A 6,620-nucleotide genomic window follows, 5' to 3' on the forward strand; every position below is an offset into this window, starting at 1 on the left:
TAGTACTTCGCCGTGGGGAGCACCGACCCTCTTTGCTAAAAAGAAAGATGGGGCTTTGAGACTTTGTATTGATTACCGGAAGTTGAATCGAGCTACAGTTAAGAACAAGTACCCTATGCCTCGTATAGATGATTTGTTTGACCAGTTAAAAGGGTCCCGTTGTTTCTCTAAGATAGACTTGAGATCGGGTTACCATCAGCTGAGGGTCAGGGAGAAAATATCCCGAAGACGGCATTCCGTACACGGTATGGCCATTATGAGTTTCTGGTGATGCCTTTTGGGCTCACCAATGCACCGACAGTGTTTATGGACTTGATGAACCAGATATTCCAAGAGTTCTTAGATCGCTTTGTGGTCGTCTTTGTGGATGACATTCTGATTTATTCACCTTCTGAAGAGGAGCACGAGGAACACTTGAGAGTGGTGCTTGAGTTGCTTAGAACCCATAAGCTGTATGCCAAGTTTGGGAAGTGTGAGTTCTGGCTAAGAGAGGTTAAGTTCTTAGGCCATGTAGTCTCCGGGGAAGGGGTATCTGTTGATACATCCAAGGTAGAGGCAGTGCAAGATTGGGCACAACCTAAGAGTGTTTTTGAGATCCGCAGTTTTCTGGGATTGGCCGGTTATTATCGTAGGTTTATAAAAGATTTCTCCAGGCTAGCTTCGCCGTTGACTAGATTGACGCGGGTCAAGTATGTGTGGAGTGAGACTTGTGAGAAGTCGTTCCAAGAGCTTAAAGTTAGACTTACCACCGTTCCAGTTTTGATTATTTCGGAGAGGGGTTTGGGTTATGCTGTGTATTGTGATGCCTCACGAGAGGGTTTGGGTTGTGTATTGATGCAAGAGGGGAAAGTAGTAGCCTATGGCTCACGTCAGTTGAAAACACATGAGAAGAACTATCCTACACACGACCTAGAGTTAACAGCTGTAATATTTGCCATGAAAATTTGGAGGCATTACCTGTATGGTGAGAGATTCGAGATGTTCTCAGATCATAAGAGTCTGAAGTATTTGTTTACATAGAAAGACTTAAATCTGAGATAGAGGAGGTGGATAGAGTTCATTGAGGATTATGACTTTAAGTTGCACTATCATCCGGGGAAGGCCAATGTTATGGCCGATGCCCTTAGTAGGAAATCCATTAGCGTTGTAGCTTGTATAGTCATCCGGGAGTGGGAGATGTTGGGTATGCTTGGCGAGTTTGATTTGCTTTTGGGCGAATCTGTTGAGTCTGCGGCCTTGTTTTCTGTAGTTGCGCAGCCTACACTTGTGAATCGAGTGTTAGAGGCACAGAGAAGTGACCTTGAGGTAGAATCCCTCCGGGAGAAGATCTCCAGTGGGAAGGCTGAGAAGGGTTTGACTGTGCATTCCGACTTGAGTGTGAGATACCGAGACCGCTTGTTTGTGCCGGAGTCTTTCCGAGATGAAGTACTCCGAGAGTTTCACCATTCACGCCTTGCAGTGCATTTAGGAGGCACCAAGATGTATTGTGATTTGGGTCGCCAGTTTTGGTGGCGGGGTATGAAGAAAGATGTGGCAGCGTTTGTATCCAAGTGCCTTACTTGTCAGCAAGTGAAGGCCGAACATCAGAGGCCAACGGGTTTGTTGCAACCCTTACCTATAGCCAAGTGGAAGTGGGAGCATGTCACGATGGACTTTGTTGTAGGTCTTCGAGGACTCAACGAGGTAGTGATGCTATTTGGGTAATCGTAGACTGGTTGACTAAGTCGGCGCACTTTATTCCTATGCGCGTGAAAGATTCGGTAGATCATCTTGTCGACTTATACATTCGGGACATAGTGAGGTTGCACGGAGTCGCAGTGTCGATCGTCTCAGATAGAGATCCACGTTTTACTGCCAGGTTATGGCAGAGTTTGCAGAGTGCCTTGGGCACTAGACTGACCTTTAGCACGGCTTATCATCCTCAGACTGACGGGCAGTTCGAGCGTACTATTCAGATCCTTGAGGATATGCTTCGAGGCTGTGTCCTTGACTTTAGTGGGTCATGGGAAAGGCACTTGCCCCTTAGTGGAGTTTGCCTACAACAATAGTTTCCAATCTAGTATTGGCATGGCACCATTTGAGGCCTTGTATGGCCGACCGTGTAGGTCTCCAGTGTATTGGGCCGAGGTGGGTGATGCACCTTTGTTGGGCCCGGAGTTGGTGCGAGAAATGACAGAGAAAGTTAAGCTTATCCGTAAGAGGTTTATTACAGCCCAGAGTCACCAAAAGAGTTATGCCGACCGTCGGATGAGGCCTTTGGCATTTGAGGTGGGTGATCACGTCTTTCTGAAAATATCACCTAGGCGGGATTTGATGAGGTTTGGGAAGAGTGGGAAGTTGTCCCCTCGATTTATTGGTCCCTTTGAGATCCTTGAGCAGATTGGGGAGGTTGCATACCGTTTAGCTTTACTGCCGCAGTTGTCCGGGATGCATGACATGCTTCATGTTAGTATGCTTTGAAAGTACGAGCCGGATCCGTCACATGTATTGGATTTGACCGACTTAGAGGTAGATGAGGATGCCTCGTATGAGGAGAGACCAGTGCGGGTCTTGGATAGGCGAGAACAAGTCTTGTGAGGCAAGACGATACCGTTGGTGAAAGTCTTGTGGAAACATCACGGAGTGGAAGAAGCCACTTGGGAACGTGAGTTGGAGGTCCGTGGGAAATACCCGAACTTGTTTGTTAATGTTTAACCATGTATTGGGAATTTTATTTCTTGGTGAAAACTAGAAACATTGTATATGTTTTGATTTATGGAAGTATTGTTGAATATGCCTTGAAAATGGAAGTTTAACTTAACATTGTATATGTTGAGTGTGTTGTAGAAATGCAAATGTATCATTAACATTGAATATGTTATGGAATGGTGGAATGTGGCATTGGAAATTGTTAAAGTTCAAAGGAAAGCATGTTGGTAATGCATATTGAGTTATATTGTAATTTGCCTCTTGAAAAGAGATGAGATGACCGGTAATGGGTCAGGATGTTGAATATTGACTTGTAATATTGTTAAAAATTGAGAAATCATGTTTTTGAAACTTATTCATCTAATTTCGGGTACGAAAATCTTTAAAGGGGGGAGGTTATAACGATCCTAGTTTTCCCTTCATTGTTTATTGTATTCCAGACTCGGGTCCGTGGATGTTTGTGGTTGTCTTATTCTCTTTTCCATCATTTACTCTTTGTATTTGAGTTTTGGGTTGTGGTGGGCAGGTTTGAAACAGGTTGGTTGTGTTTAGAAACCAAGAGTTGATGCCCAGATTTTGGCCTTCACGCTCAAGCGGGGCTTTTCACGCTCGAGCGGGACCTTTTGCATTTGCTCCTCCGCTCGAGCAGGCATTTTGACGCTCGAGCGTGATTGTTCAACCCTCAGTACTTTTCTCTGCAGGTCATCGGACGCTCGAGCGTCCATTTTCACGCTCGTGCTGGGACCTTCGTCTGCAGAACTTCTGGAAGTGTGCATTCGACGCTCGACCGTCGCTTTTCACGCTCGAGCGGGAGTCTGTGTCTGACGCTCGAGTGAGGCGTTCCACGCTCGAGCGGACTGTGTTTTATATCAATCTGAGTTGTAACTTTTTGGATCACTTTTTCGAGCCATTCTCTCTCTCTAACTTTCCAAAACCCTATTTGGAGAGCTCCTCTCTCTAGAATACACCTTCTCTCTACGAAATCATCTAGTTTTAGTGATCTTCCACCCTTGTCCCTTTGTAAAAAGTGTAGAGCTTGGTGTGGGCTACATTTGGATCCAAAAATCTTTGGATTTGGAGCACCTTCGAATATCTTCATCTTCTCCTTTGAGCTCCAAAATTTGAGGTAGGGATAACTACTCATATTTATGGTCTTTGACATAAACATGTAGTCATTTTGATTTAATATTGAAGTTGGAAAATTTTGGGTGTTAGGGTTTCAAAATGTATAAAGAGGGGTTTTGTTCTTTTGACCCCTACATGTGTATTTTGGATCCTAAATTGAGGTTATTAATGTTTATTTATAATATTTGGACCTTTAGGTCAATGTTGAGAAAATGGGGAGAAAAACCCTAATTTATTGTGACGAATTAATTTGTGTAATTAATTTGGGAAAGTTATGGAAATATGAAATTGAGTTGAAAATAATAAAATTGGGTAATTATGAGATTTAATGGTGGAGTTGGATTAATTAATCACTGACATTTGAAATTGTGAATAATTTATCTATTGATAATTTATTATCTGTTTAGAAATAATTGTTTTGGGCTATCGGTGAAGGATAGTCTTGATTGTTGTAGACACTGCATGATGATTAGGTGAATTAAAACTAATCAATTGAGTATGTCATTGAATATGACGGAAGGAATAATACATTGAATATGTTCTTTCCTTGATCATTGTTAATATGAGTTGTAGGCTCATTGTGAATTGTCTGGCTGAATAGGGAACTATATTTATGAATTGATTTGGATAATGAAATGGAAAAAGATGTTTGTTTGTTTATATGAGTTAAACATTTATCAAATGTCAATGTTTTAGTTATTGCTCATATCATGTTTAGCATATCTCTACTGGGCGTTGGCTCACCCTATATGGGACATCATTTTCAGGTTCAGGTGTTATGCCGCCCCAAAGGCATTAGCTTGGATGGTTTTGGGAGTTGAAGACTCTTTTGGTTGTTTTATTATTTTGGTGATACATGTAAATTCAAGCCAAGGGCTTATTTGTGTAGAGAGTTAGAACTCTTCTTTTGTTGTAACCAAGTGTTGACTTGGAAAGTTGTAAGCCTACAGGGCATTTACTTTTGTTGTCAACATGTATTACTTTTTGTAAGAATACTCTGATGAATGAAAATATGCTTTATTCTCTTGTTTATAAATATCAATGAATGTTGAGTTTATATGTATTATTTTGAAAGTGTTATACATTTGATTTGTTGATGCATCAAATGTGGAGACATCGTCATTCCATAGTTCTTTCAACTCCTCAATCAATGGTTGCATATACACATCAATCTTGTCACCAGGTCCTTTTGGGCGGTGAATAAGCACAAATAAAATTAGAAATGGTTGCTTCATGCACATCTATGACGGCAAGTTGTATGGAATGAGCATAATAGGCCAAGTGCTATGAACTATGTTCATCGTCCTGAATGGGTTAAACCAATCAGATGCTAAGTCAAGCCTTACACTTCGGCAATCATTGCTAAAGTCAATATTCAGATGGTCAAAATCTTTCCATGCAAGGGAGTCAGTAGGATGCCTAAAGACACCGTCATTAGTTCGTTCCTCTGTATGCCATCTCATTAACTTGGCCGTCTTGGATGACATAAACAACCTCTGCAACCTTGGCTTTAAAGGAAAATACCTCATCTGTTTTGTAGCTATTTGTTTGCCACCTTTGTTCGGACCATTTCAGCCACCATCACCACTTGATTTCCATCTAGAATTGTTGCATATGACACATTTATCAAGATTGGCGTCCTCATTTCAAAACAACATGCAACTGTTGGGACATGTATCCTACGTGTCATATGTGAAGCCCAAATCTGTTGTGACCTTTTGAGCTTTATAATATGAGTCCGGGAGTTTCACACCCACGGGAACGCCTCATTCAATAACTCAAGCAACATGTCAACAGACTTGTCTGTTCACTGATTAAGCACCTTCAGATGTAGAAGTCAAACAATGAATGACAAAGATGTGAACTTTTGACAACCCGGATACAATTAACTGTGTGCATCTTGAAGAAGTTTGAAATACTTTGCAGTCTCTACATTTGGACCGAGCTGGGGTTCGGATGCATGGAGATCAGGTGCTTGTGGTTCATTACCCTTAACACTTGTATCGGCAGGTGGATTTCCCATAGCCCTGTATATCATTCCAACCATATCATCCCTAATGTCTAAATTAGCCAATGTTTCATTCTCTCGATTACCATGCTGAGATACGTAAGATTCCCCATGATTAATCCAATGTTTGTACTTTTTAAAGAAACCCATTCAAAATCAAATGCTCCCCACACGCCCTCTAGTACAAGATGGTATCGATTCTCACATTTCCTACATGGACAACTAATCATCGAACCTTTAGCCCTATTGGTGTAGGCAAACACAAGGAATTGATCAATCCCATTAATGTATTCCCTCAACATCCTATTTGGGAAGTCAACCCAACTCTTATCCATCCTCTGTTCTTCCCTCAAATATCTCTTATGCTCATATCCACAAAATTGTCATTTGGAAATTCAATTGAAACTTATTCTCTTGCACAACAATTGTTAATATGTGAGCTAGTAATTGTTTGCTACCTTCCAACCTATTTACAAGCCCTTCTATTTCATAAACAAGTATAAATTATAGCGGTGAGCAAGGTTTGGTGGTTCAATTTAAGAGTAAACCAAGACCAAACAATTACTCACGGTTGGAATCAAAACTAACCATGAAAATCTTCTAACCAAATCAAATTAAACCACTAAAATGCCATTTGAATCAGCACAACCTAGGAATTTTTTAGATGAATGTTTAGAATTAGTGCTACCACTATACAAGAACACACTTGCAAAAGTGATCCTATTTCAAAAGCCACCTCCTCATTCATGTCAGTATAGTAGAACTCTCAATGAATAATCATTTTGGAAGTTCTCATTAA

The sequence above is a fragment of the Camellia sinensis genome, chromosome 2, assembly GCF_055761805.1.
Source record: "Camellia sinensis isolate YWXY chromosome 2, ASM5576180v1, whole genome shotgun sequence".
In the NCBI taxonomy this organism is placed as follows: Eukaryota; Viridiplantae; Streptophyta; class Magnoliopsida; order Ericales; family Theaceae; genus Camellia; species Camellia sinensis.